Source organism: Pongo pygmaeus, chromosome 12, assembly GCF_028885625.2.
Source record: "Pongo pygmaeus isolate AG05252 chromosome 12, NHGRI_mPonPyg2-v2.0_pri, whole genome shotgun sequence".
In the NCBI taxonomy this organism is placed as follows: Eukaryota; Metazoa; Chordata; class Mammalia; order Primates; family Hominidae; genus Pongo; species Pongo pygmaeus.
In genome coordinates this window covers 36,440,898-36,454,337 of record NC_072385.2, presented here as the reverse complement: position 1 = coordinate 36,454,337, position 13,440 = coordinate 36,440,898, and the positions used below count along the sequence as shown (strand labels likewise).

At 44.1% G+C, this 13,440-nt stretch overlaps 1 protein-coding gene and 1 long non-coding RNA gene across 3 annotated transcripts in view; both read left to right on the top strand.

Annotated features, from left to right (window-relative positions):
• The first annotated feature begins 176 nt into the window (after positions 1 to 176).
• On the top strand, positions 177 to 3,465 carry LOC129030856 (uncharacterized). Its single transcript, XR_008500784.2, has 3 exons — positions 177 to 533; positions 1,974 to 2,272; positions 2,363 to 3,465. It is a non-coding gene; the product is annotated as an uncharacterized LOC129030856 (long non-coding RNA).
• A 3,927-nt stretch (positions 3,466 to 7,392) lies between these two features.
• TGFBRAP1 (transforming growth factor beta receptor associated protein 1) overlaps positions 7,393 to 13,440 on the top strand; it is a 64,609-nt gene continuing 58,561 nt past the window's right edge. Inside the window, exon 1 of one of the 2 annotated variants that reach the window (XM_054476609.2) lies at positions 7,393 to 7,831. The gene's annotated coding sequence lies outside the window, so the exon portion shown is untranslated. The remainder of the gene's footprint in view (positions 7,832 to 13,440) is intronic. The other variant, XM_054476610.2, reaches the window with a different exon arrangement.

Sequence of the window (13,440 nt, the reverse complement as noted above, 5' to 3'; positions counted from 1 at the left end):
TTGCAAAAGCTCCCTCGGACCAAAGAAAAGACGAGGATGTCAAACGTAGAAACAAATGGCGTGTCAAGTTTCGCAGGAAGAGAGGAAGAGCGAAGTTCCGGGAGCCAGCCACGATTGGTCGCGCCTTCTGTGACGTCCAACGGCAGAGGTCAAAGGGATTCCTGGGGCAACCTCAAGGGACAGAATTCTGGCTCGGAGGGCCGGTGTACAGTACTTTAAATATGGCAGTAGTTGTGTCTGAAATTATCGTGTTTTTCTGTTTAACCTGTTTCTTGTCTCTTCATCGCCTTTCTATATAATGTAAGACCAGAGGCTTTATGTAGTGAATTCCCTGTAACCCCGGCTCCTTGGACAAATAGGTATTCAAGTATTTGTTTCTTGAAGTAATCCTCTGAATTAACCTGCTCACATGTAAAAATAATAAGCGGCTGGGAAACGCCAGTAATAACCGACAAACGTTTGTTAGACATTTACAGTGTGCCAAGGACTGCATTTTACGTGTATTATCACATTCCTCAGAACAGCCTAATGAGGTATGTATTACTAGAATGCCTATTTTTCAAATGAGGAAACTGATGATAGAAAGGATAATTTACTCAAGAGCGAGGAAGTAGCAAGCATAAAATCCAAGTACATTTTTTCTGCATGTGTTAATAGGTACAGTGAAGTAAGTTTTTAAATTGCTGTAGGTATCAATTATAGTCTTAATTCCCAGTAATTCACTTACTAAGAAATATTTTCTGCTTCTCTTTCATCATTCATATGAGAGATGCATATCCCTAAATATTTTGCACATTTAAAACTTAAACTTGTTGGGTGTGGTGGCTTATGCCTGTAATCACGCCGTTTTGGGAGGCTCAGGTGGGAGGATTGCTTGAGTCCAGGAGTTCCAGGCCAGCCTGGGCCACATAGTAAGACCCCGTATCTACAAAAAGTTAAAAAAATTAGCCAGGCATGGTAGTGCCTCTGTAGTACTAGCTACTCGGGAGGCTGAGGTTGTAGGATCACTGGCGCCCAGCAATTCCAGCCTGCAATTAGGTAGGATTACCACACTGCACTTCAGCCTGAGTGACAGAATGGGACCATGTCTGAAAAAAATAAATAAAAAATAAAACTTGCAGATATGTTCTGAATGTTTATTGTATGCATCCTCTATGATGTATCATTTTATTGGAAATTATTGCATTGTCTACAAGAATATAAAAAACTCTGAAGATGCCGAAAGATAAACCGTGAAAGAGTACTAGAAGTGAGCTCCTCAAAAAGATAAAGCTGAGTAGTGTTTCCCAAGGTTTTCTTACTCATTTAGGTATGCAATACTTTATGTGTAGAAACTGAATTTCAGAGCTGGGAGGAAACTTAACAGTTAGTCCAGTTCTTTCATGTTAGTGCCAAGAAAGCTGATCAAAAAGAGATTAAATGACTTGCCCAAAATTGAATAGTCTTAAATCTGAGCTGAGGCAGGCATCTGAATGTCTTAAATTGGAGTTAAATGTATTAGCGTCATAGTATTAACATCATCATATTCCATATCTCTCAAATCTGATTTGATTTTCATTACAATAGAGAAATAAGTGTGATTAGTATTATCCCCATTTCCTTCACCTGGAGGCACATTGTTTTAGTATCAAAAGCAGCTACCTTGGGAGAATCCGGGGCTAGAAACCTGACCTCATTTCAAGTTTTACTCTTGTTGCACCAAAACCTTGGGTGAGTTAGTTTCTCAACCTCAGTCCCCTCATCAGGAAAATGCTGTGTTAGCACTTTCTGTGAAGAATGATCAAAGGAGTGGAGATTATAGAGATTAGAAACACACTTGATACAGAGTAAGTGTTTAAGAACTGGTAGCTGATTTTTACAAAGTTATGGGTCATAGAAGGCAGTTTAGAGAAAAAGGCAGGCTTTGGAGTGGCTCAGAGTTGTTTTATAACCTTGGCTTCTTTACTCACCTAGGACATATACTCTCTCTTTAGCTGTAGCTTCCTCCCCTCTGAGATGGAAATTATAAGCCATCTCGCAGTGTTGTGAGGATTGGAGCTCAAGTGTGTAAAATGCCTCCTCTGTGGGCTCTCCTTGGAGAGTTCTTGTATCCTGTTGATTGTCATCAAAGGAAAAAAGTGGCAGGATGATGGCATAAGTGGGAAGAACCTTGAGTTTAATAGTCTGAAAAAGTGGTTACAGGTTCTTGCTGTGCTTTTCCTCTCTGTGGTTTTCTGAACCCATCGCCTAACCTGAAGCCTTAAACTTCATCTGCAAAAATGTTTTGTGGCAGGTAAGATGTCTTTTTTTTCTTCCAGTACTTCCCAGTTTAAAACTAAGAGTACTTCCTTGCTTGTAACTAATTCTATTAATATTATTCTAGGTGCCTCTGAAGCAGAACTCTTGAGATGGAAGGATTGTCATCTGAGGAAAAAAAATTAAGATTAAGAGAGGAGGAACTAGAATGAGATTCACATACCCTCTCTCCTCCAAGGGAAGGAGAGAGTGGTGATGCCTGCCCACTCCTTCCTGGGCAGAACGTTTGTAGCATGGAACATTGGAGAATTTGCAGTCTGCTGACTTTCTGATTTAGGAGGTTGATGGGGAGGCCTTATAATTTGCATTTCTAACAAGTTCTGAGGTGATGCTTCAAGTATGTCCAGGCAGAAGGGCCGCCTCACAGAGATTTCTGCCATACCACATGGGAATTGAAGTCACAGACATTTCCAACCCTCAAGCCTGAAACCAAAAGACTGAAAACCAACACTACAGTGGACAAAGAACATCTCAGAACTTCTGTGGGGACCAGTGACACAAGGACCTAAGGTGTCTCTCTTCTCATCTTGGCACTTCAGAAGTCTCCCCAGTCTTGACAAAGCCCTGGAGAAAGGGCCGGGCCTCCCATTGATAAGATTATCACTACAGATAAATGGAGGTTTCAAATTGAAAGAAAGGAGGAGGGCCTCCTGTTGATAAGATTATTGCCACTGCAGGTAAATGGAGGCTTCAAATAGAAATACGTTTCCGTTACAGAAAAAAAATTATCTTTGTTACACATTTGAGTTTGCAGGCCTAAGGTTACTCCCGCTACACTATCATCTGTAACCATAAGGCACTCAACATTTTAAGCTAACTGTAAGGATTTTTACTTCACTCAAAGATCCTGAAGTTTTATTCACTAACATTTTTATTTGGTGACTATAGTTGACAAGAACAAAGCTGTGGGGAACCAACAATCACTGCAATGCCTGGCATTGTCACCTCACTAGATTGTGGTTTCCTCTGGGACAGGGTCCATACATTTTCTTCAAATCCCTCACTTAGCCATTAGCCTGTACAGTGCTTGTACTTAGTAAGTGCTCAGTAAATGTATGTGGAATGAATGCATGATGAACAAAATATATACTGAGGACTCTGGTGTTGATTCTTGTTGATAATGTAATAGTTAAGATATGTTATAAATATGTTATAAATATTGTATCAAAATATTGTGTCAAAAATATACTTGAGCAGGCTGGGCGGGGTGGCTCACACTTGTAATCCCAGCCCTTTGGGAGGCTGAGGCAGGTGGATCACTCGAGGTCAGGAGTTCGAGACCAGACTGGCCAACATGGTAAAACCCCATCTCCACTAAAAAAAAAAGTTAGCTGGGCATGGTTGTGGGTGACTGTAATCCCAGCTACTTGGGAGGCTGAGGCAGGAGAATCACTTGAACCCGGGAGGTAGAGGTTGCAGTGAACCAAGATCGCACCACTGCACTCCAGTCTAGGGGACAGAGCAAGACTCCTTCTCACAAAAAAAAAAAAAAAAAAAAAAATATATATATATATATATATATATATATATATATATAGTATATACATACACACGAGCATAAAGGAGCTTCAATGTGAAGGTAGTAATTTAAGCAACATTTCACATTTTGGACCTGTGTTGTTAGCTATTTAGAGCAGTTAAACTACTGGCTTGCTTTTAAATCCATTGTCTTAGTCATTTCAAGTTGTTATAACAAAATACCATATACTGAGTAGTTTATAAACAACAGAATGCATTTCTCTCAATTCTGGAAGCTGGGAAGTCCAAGATCAAGGTGCTGGCAGATTGGGTGTAGTGAAGACCCATTCATCAGAGATGGCACCTTCTCGCTGTGTCCTCACATGGTGGATGGGGCAACAGGCTCTCTTAGGCTTCTTTTATAAGGGCAATAATTCATGAAGTTTCCACACTTATGACAGAATTACCTCCTAGAGGCCCCACTTCCAAATACCATCACCTTGAGGATTAGGTTTCAACATACAAATTTTGGAGGTACACATTCAGATGATGACAGCACTCATAGGTTACCTTTCATCTTTGGGTTCTCAGTGCCTGCTACAATAGCACAAGAACAGTAAGTGTGTGCTGAATGAATACAGATGAATGAACCTTTCCCCATCCTCAGATATTTCCCAACTGAGCTCCACTATCACCAAACTTCTAGAGCACATTATTTTTTGCCTTATGATCTCATTAGGTGGGTTTTTCTTGCACATATCACACTAATCCAGTGGTCCTCAAAATTGTGTGCCCATTAGAATCCTCTGGAGGGGTTGTAAAAAGAGTTTGCTGGGTCCTAACCCCAGAGTTTCTGATTTAGGAGGTTTGGGATGGGGACACCAAAATTTGCATTTCTAACAAGTCCAGAGGTGATGTTGATACTGCTGGCTACCAACTCTACCTTATAAACCATTGCACGTTAAACTCTTGAGGGTAGAGACTGTCTTCCTCATTTCAGTATCTGCTGAAGTCTCTGGCATAGTACCTGGCACATAGGAGCTGCTAAAGAAATAGTTGATTGAACAATAGTTCAAAAAAGTTTATTTTACTGAAGCTAGATTACAAGTATATGAATGTGTGTGTATATGTGATTAAATGAGCTATTACATGTAAAAGCTCTTAAAACATGGCACATAGTAAGCTGTTGCTTTAAAAAAATCAAAAATGTAACCTTTCTTTGCTTATCTTCTAAAATGACACCAACCATCCTACATGTGTGCTCCTAAACAGCTTATATATTAGAATAATGGAATCTTAGTACTAAAGGCCAGATGTGGTTGCTCATGCCTGTAATCCCAGCACCTTGGGAAGCCGAGGTGGGTGGATCACTTGAGGTCAGGAGTTCAAGACCAGCCTGTTCAATATGGTAAAACCATGTCTCTACTAAAAATACAAAAATTAGCCCTGCGTGGTGGTGCATGCCTGTAGTCGCAGATACTTAGGAGGCTGAGGCAGGAGAATTGCTTGAACCTGGGAGGTAGAGGTTGCAGTGAGCTGAGAAGATTGTACCACTGCACTCCAGCCTGGGCAAAAGAGTCTGTCTAAAAAAAGAAAAAAGTAATCTGGTTAATATTTCAATATTGAGCATCAAGAATTTTTAAAAATTGGTTGAGTGTTTTCTACATGCAGAAAGCTACAGCAGAGAGCATAGACACAATCCGTGCCCTCCCAAGCGTATACCCAGTGAGAAAGTGAGAAGCACAGAGTATGTGTAAGCATAAAAATACTAAGTTTTGAGAGTAAACAGCAACTATGAAAATATTCAGTTATATCGATGCAACTCAGTCTTCATTAATCGTTCTCATTGGCGCATATCTTTTTCACATTCTGTAAAGTAACGCTTGGTATGGGCCCAAGGAATATTTAATAAATATTAAAAAAATGAAGTTAATAATTGTTTTGAAAGCCATATGGTTGATACTTCTTCTTAAATGTAACCAATAGAAACAACATAAGGAATTTGGCCTGTGCACATATTTGCGCATTTATGGTACAGGCATTTACATGGAGGTGCCTGTCATTTGTGACACAGACTTCTCATCAAGTTTCAGAAAGAACAGATGTTTCTAGATGGAATAATATGGAGCTTGCCATTGTAAGAATCCTGTGATAAATCCTTTCATAAATTTTATCTGAATTATCTCTTGTTATACATTTTCACTCCTGGATCATCTAAAGTAGAACACAAAAGATTGTTCATAAACTATTCATTCAAAACAACTTTATATAAAAATAATCACTGTTGCTGAATTCTGGATTCTTATTGTTGCTCTTTCTTACTAGCATGGAGTTTGGGACAAGTCACCTTTTTAAATTTTTTTATTTATATTTTCCTAAGTGAATTAACACAGGAAGTCATTCATCTTTCTTTGCCTTAAAGAATTAAATTAATTCTTTGACGCTATTAAGTAAATTAATAGCGTCTACTTCATTGCTCAGTCACTAGCAGTTTCTGAAGTCACTGTCTGGCAGTCAGTAGATATCACCTCTGTAACTAGTCTTGTGCAGCTCTCTGTGATGTGATCTGCTAGAGGACTAAGATGCAAAACAAAAGCACAAGGGTGAATTCTAGGCCCACCTGAGCCAGTAATTAGTTGATGACAAGTCACATAGTCTCTGTGAACCTGGGTAAAATGAGGAGACTGGATTTGCTCTTGTACCTTCCCAATCCCTGGCTCCACTAGCTGTTGGCCACCTTAGACTTGAAGGTCCATTCACTGCTGCTTGCCCTTGAAGCTCAATTGCTGGTCAGAGCTTTACACTCCTGGGAAGCCAGTCCCCTACCTGGAGGCTGAGCCGGTGACACTGGTTCCACTGGGTCAGAGCTGAAGCACCACTGGGGATGGGGCATTTATGTGGCCATGAGTCACACTAGGGTAAGGGTGGAGGACAAGTCACAGGAAGATTGTTGGTTTTTTTTTTTTTTTTTTTTGGCCAGTTTCTTTTCTTTTTTTATCCCTTTGAAACAGAAGACCATGGCGTACAATCTGGTATCTGCCTTCAGGGTTGGGATAATATCTTTGTTTTACAATACTCAGAGTGGCTGGAAGAAAGCTGAGGCCACAGGTCACTAGCACGTTCTAAAGTCTGAAAATCACTGGGAAAATTTGACTTTTTATATGCTAATAATTGAATACTGACAACTCTGGAGGGAGCTTTCCAATTCTTTCGTCATGAAATTGGACTTTGTATACTGAAGAGGGGTTCATGGATTCATGTAACCTACAATTCTTCATTGCGGCCTGAACCAAAGGAAGAGCAGCTACAGTTGGGTTTTCCTAAAAGGAGTAAGATAGTCCCAGGCCTCCCTTCTCAAATAAGTGTATCAAGCAGGTGGACTCTGCCAGTCAGGGGTCCCAGTGAATCCCTAGGGCCCTGGGGAGCTATGGGCCTCGTGGGAGAGCTGCGCATCCCAACCGTGCCTTCGGCTCCTGGTGGGGCACGTCTGATCCTCCAGCCCGCATGGTCAGGCGGCCGCGGGCCCAAGCATTTCCCAGGATTCATTCATTCATTCATTTATTCATTCATTCATTCAGCAGGTATTTCCCGAGCGCCCTCCTCCTCCTGTGTAGGTGACAGAAACTGGGTGGCGAGCGATCCAGGCAAAGCCCGGCTTCCCTGACGCTCCCCGCAGCGGCGGGGGCGGAGAAGCGACCTCAGCCCCACGGCTTGCACAGCTGGCGCAGACCACGCTCTCGCCCAGGTCCGGCGGCCTCAGCGCCCCCCGAATGAACACCTTCCGCCCGCCGGCCGCCCCGCGAGGCGGGCCGTGTCGTGGCCCCGGTACACGGAGGGGGACGCCGAGGCCCGGAGCAGGGCCCGTCTCGGCCTGTGCTCGGAGCCAGGCGGCAGGGCCCGCGGGCCGGCGGGCGGCGCGGGGACCGCTGCGCTCCCGCCCTCCGCCAGCGCCTGGCGGCCGCCCCACGTGACGGGAAGCGGCGGCTGCGGGGTCGGGCCAACCCAGGAGCCGCGGGCCGGAGCGGGGCGGCGGGGCCCCAGGCCGCGGGGCGGCGCGGGACGGCGGGCGCCGGCGCCGGTGAGTGAGGAGGGCGGCGGGGCGCGGGGTGCGGGGCTCGGGGCGCGTGGGGCAGGAGAGCGGGGAGCAGGAGTTGGGGGTAGGCGGCGGGGCGGGGTGGAGGGCGAGCCCGAGCCTGTGCGCTGGGGCAGGTGTAGTGGGGGCTGGAACGCGGGGTGGGGGGAGCAAGTGGCTATACACTTGGGGGCAGGTGTGCAGGTGTGCGACTTGGTAGTTGTCCCTTGTGGGGGCCGGCTAGCCTGCTGGGGTGAGCAAATAAGTGTTCACGTGTGTATGGGATGAAGTGTGCACGGGTGTGGGGTCAGCAAGTGTGTATGTTGTGTGTGAGGAGTGCGTGTGTGTTTAGGGCAAGGGAAGACCTGAGAGACCTCGTCCTTTATTTGGGTTTTCCGGGGAGAAGGGCCAGGAAGGACTTGCGCCTCCATCCCTGGTATGGAATGGTTTTGGCGCTGTGAGTGAGGTTTCTCGGAGCTCTTTGGATTTGAGAGCTCAAATTCGGGTCACACTCAGGCCTGAATTGTCCTGATCTGGAGAATAGGCAGGAGTGTGTTGGGGAGTAGGGAAAGTGCTGTGCTGGGCTTCCTGGCCCCTGTTTTTAGCACCAGGTCAAGGGCTGGAAGCTGTCATCCCGGTGGAATTGTTTTCTTTCCATTGCCTTCTGGAGGTGCAGGTGCAAGTTAGTCCGCCTGCCTCCCTGTGTTAAGTGCTGATATCCTTAAACACGGAAGCTGTCCAGTTGTCTGCACCTGCCGTGGCTTCTACCCAAGGACTGTTGAGTGACCCTCAGGAAGCCTCCTACCTGGCTGCTAAAAATGGGGGCTCACAGATCACACAGCAGGCCTCACTGCACGTGGACTGCACGCACAGCTGTGGTCAAAACATGTCTGAGCAGAGTTTAATCACTGATGAGAAGTGCTCATGGGCAAGCACCTTGTCTATCAGGAAGGAAGGCAGCTGCGGGTGTGATTGTGGTGGCAAGTTAAGGCACTGAGAAGGTGTGCAGGGAATATCCTACTGCATTGTGTGTGTCGGCTTGCTTGGTAGTCAGGATGAACGAGTGTAGAGGGACTGTGTGTTGGCTGCTACTCTCTCGTGGTGGACATGCTTCTCTCTGTTGGCCAGCCGGAAGCTGGCAGACAACTGAGAGCTCGCAGCTCCATGGTCAGTCAGAAGGAACATTTGGTCAGCTGCTTCGTTTTCTTTTTCCTTCCATTTCTGCCAGCCAAGCAGCCTCAACAGTCATTGCAGCTGCTTCTGTGATGTGTAGCAAAACGCTGCCTGGGGTACTAGAAAGTCTACTGGCTGGACTCTGCTGGAACCTGTCCATAACTAGCCTGCCCCAGGTCATCTATGAAATGGGAGTGGTGCTCTGTGGTGGTAATGAATGTGGAGTGTGGGTTCAAATCCTGCCTCTGCCATTTCCGGTGACCTTTGGGCAATTTGCTGGACATTCTGAGTCTCAAATTCCTCCATCAAAATAGGAATAATATTAGAAAAGGCACATGAATTCTAATAAGAAATTGTGCCTGGAAAGGATCCGGCACAGGGTCTGGCATTTAGTAGGTGCTCAATAAGTTATTGCTGACAAATGTAAATGAGGGTGTAGAGCCAGGTCTCCCTCACCTCTGAAAATATGTAGTTTTATGTTTTGAGTAATTGTTAACCTAACAAATGATTGACTCTGGAGTTAGACTTGTGGGTTCTGAATTCCAATTTGCTATGTGCATCAAGGTTTGCATTACACAATTGAATTGGGTGAGAGGTGAGGTGCCACTCTTAGCCTTCATTCACTCTGCCTTTTCTTCTCCACTCATGATTGTGCATGGCAGTCCTCTTGTCGTAGCATTGGAGGCAGAGCGTTTTCACTACTGCAGGAATCCCAGGACCAATCTAACCTCAGCTTAAACTCTCCAGAGACAGGGATTTGTAAAGGGCCTATTCTTCATTTAGGCAGCTCCAGTTGAGGAGTTTTAAAAGCATAGAGCTCACTATTTTAAAAATGCTGTATTTTCTTTTTGTTATTGTCTTCTGGGTGGTTTTTTTGCTGTTGTTTTTGAGACAGGGGCTTGCTCTGTCACCCAGGCTGGAGTGCAGTGGTGTGACCATGGCTCACTGCAGTCTTGATCTCCCAGACTCAAGGGATCCTCCCACCTCAGCCTCTCAAGTAGCTGGGACCACAGGCTCGCACTACCACACCCAGATAATTTTAACATTTTTTTTGTAGAGATAGGGGTCTCCCTGTGTTGCCCAGGCTGTTCTCAAACTCCTGGCCTCAAGCAATCCTCCTGTCTTGGCCTCCCAAAGTGCTGGGATTACAGACCTGAGCCACTGCGCCCAGCCAAAAAACTTGCTGTATTTTCTGGGTCTGATCTGCAGCTAACATTTCTGTTAGAAAAAAAATGAAGTTATTTGGCTTATTCCTTCATGCTAATATTACAAATTTGTGATCTTTTAAGAAAACTTGAAGAAACTTTACTTAATGGGTTAAGTGTCTTCATCTTGGTCTGAATCCAGCCCTCATTAGAAATACGTTAAAGTAGTCATTTGTGGCGGCCAGGTGTTTGGATACTGCCGAATAATTTGGCTCAGACTTTACAACTCATCTCTGTAGCAAACCTGACTCGTTTTCCTTTATTTAAAAAAATAAATACCTACTAAATGAATGTAGAGTAACAACTTAATTTGGTGCTACCCCAAATGACTTTAAGTGCCTCATGAAAAGTGAATTATGAAATCTTGCAGATGATTTGAAATCAAGATGTTTTCTTGATAGTCAAGTAGCTGCTGTTGAAAAAGTTAAAGATTTAAGGAAAAAATCACATATTTAAAGATGACAGCTGACTGGATATTATGGACTATCAAGTTCTGTAGGTACTCAAGTCCTGTAGGTACTCAATAATTTTTTTTTTTTTTGAGACAGGGTCTCACCCCGTCACCCAGGCTAGAGTGCAGTGGCGTGTTCTCGGCTCACTGCAACCTCCACCTTCCAGGCTCAAGTGATCCTTCCACTTTAGCTTCCCAAGTAGTTGGGGCTATAGGCGCATGCCACCCTGCCCAGCTAATTTTTGTATTCTTCTATAGAGACAGAGTTTCACCATGTTGCCCAGGCTGGTTTTGAACTCCTAAGCTCAAGCAATCCATCTGCCTCGGCCTCCCAAAGTGCTGGAATTATAGGCGTGAGCCACTGCTCCTGGCCAGTACTCGATAATTTTTTGTGGCTGTTTGAAGGTTCGGTATTGAGGAAGATGTTATGAAGTAAATGCCATATTTCTATTCTGCTCTTCTTCTACCTCCCACTTCTCTTCCTAAACCCTTTTAATTCTAACTGCTGATGGTACTCTTATAGGATGTATATTTTATATATATATATATATATATATGTACATACACACACATACACCCTTATGCATATGTATGTATACACACACCATATATAGTGTGTGTATATATGTGTGTGTATATAAATATATGTTTATATGTATTTAAATAATTTTGGTTAGTATTGCCAGTAAAAAGGATACTATGAATAGTTACATATATTAAATCTACATCGTGATAATATTAAGATGACAAATTAGATATTAGACCTTAACTGTCTTTTTTTTAATCCTCTTTTTTTAGATACTCTTTCAGATTATCAGAACAGGTTCATTGCACGATAACTAGTCTTGCTGTCTCTGTTGCATGAGTGCAAAAGATAACATAAAATGGTTGTCAAGCAGTGTCTTCATTTTCAAAGGGGGGGAAAGTTGACTTTTGTACAAGCCATTAAATTTATTGTTGATTCCTGACAAATTTCAAGATTGAGTCATTCAACAGATGGCTGCGGGACTTAGAGAAGAACATGGGACCAGCATGGGGTGCAGCTCAGGAAAAGCAGTTGCTGTCACATAAATGTGTATCCTGTTTTGGTAGATTGCTATGTTAGTAGAGAAGTGTGTCAACATACTATTCTGTGTCTGAATTTCAGCAAGCAGATAGAGCCACAGGATTCCTCTTCTAGACTCATGGTGGGGAAGCAATAGCAAAGATTCCTCAGGAGGAACTGCAGCAGCCTGCCAGTCTGACTACCATAGTGGCCTCCTGCTGAGAGTTGTTGCTTTGTTCAGAACTGAATTCTAGGAGAGGATCTGAAATCATACTTGTTCCCCTCAATCAATAAGCATATGGCCTTGGAGTCACGAACAAAAACTAGGGTCAAAGCCCTGTTTCATCACCTTGTATCTAGGTAACCTTGAGCAAGCCACCTAAGATCTCTGTATCTCCATAATAATGTCCACCTCTCAGCGTCAAGGTAAGAACGAAAGGATAATGGTATATTGAGTGTGCAGTATCCCACCAAACCCAGTTTTGGGGCTCTCATGAGGGGGCAGTCAGGGTGTCAGCCAGGGCTGCAGCCTATGGGTGCCATCCATCATCCAGGCTTGGGGCAGCATTGGCCTTGGGAGCCGGTGTGGCATCTGATTAAGGATGTGTGCTTTGGAGCTGACTACCTGGGTTGGAATGCCAGCTCTCTACTTACCAGCGTGTCTCTTCCACTTTTCAAGACCTCCATTCCCTTCCTCTTCATCCAGAAGTAGCTGGAGAACAGTATAGGGGAAGCACACAGCCCAGTCCAAATTTCTGTTTTATAGAGGAGAACACAGGTCCAGACAAAGCTTCTTAGTGAGTTGCCTGAGATCATCAGGAAGTGACCAAGCAACAAGCAGAGCTCAGGATTCCCAGATTAATGTCGGGAATGTCTGCTATGCAGCGTGCCCACATTTACCACAGTTCACTGCCCGGGTGGCCCAGTTTCACTCTGGGGCCTTGATCCTTATTACTGAGGGGCTGTGCTCCTTCCCAGCCTGAGTGCCCACCCTCAGAGCCCCCCACCTAACTGCTTCTCCCAAAGCTCACGGTATATCCAATTCTGAACACAGCAGGAGTCAGCTCACATTCACCCCAACCCAATCTCAGCCCCTCTGTTGGGGGAAATACTCCAAATGAGCAAAACTCCCAAACTCTCCTCTGAAATGCATTTTCAGAAGGAAGAAAAACTTTTAATTTATGGATATTATTCATGCTTGTAATTTTAAGCTAGGACACTTGGCTGGAGAAAAATCACCTCTAAAAGTGGCTCAATAAAAAAGGCTCCAGTAGCCCAGAGTGTGCTAGCGGAGTCCTGGGCTGGACTGATGGGCATTGGTTCATGTTTGTCCTTTTTAGTCACTGACACTCACAGTCTTATGACTGTTTCCTTCCCTGCTAGAAAAGGAGATTCCCAGGTTTCTTTTCTCTTTCTTGATCACTCTAAGGTGAGATAATTATCCAATATACCACGATTACATTTTCATTTTAAAATTTGAAGTAATTTTGGGCTTACCTAAGAGTTGCAAAATAGTACAGAATTCATGAATACACTTTACCCAGCTTCCTCTTTTGTTAACATCTTGTATGGCTGTAGTATAATGATCAAAATGAATCAATTAGTGCTAGTACACCACTATAAAGTGCACACAGTATTTGAATTTCACCCGTTTTTCTGCTTAATGTCTTTTTTCTGTTCCAGGATCCTTTTTCTGATCCAGTTTCCCCACTTTGCATTTAATTGTCACTTATTCTTGGCT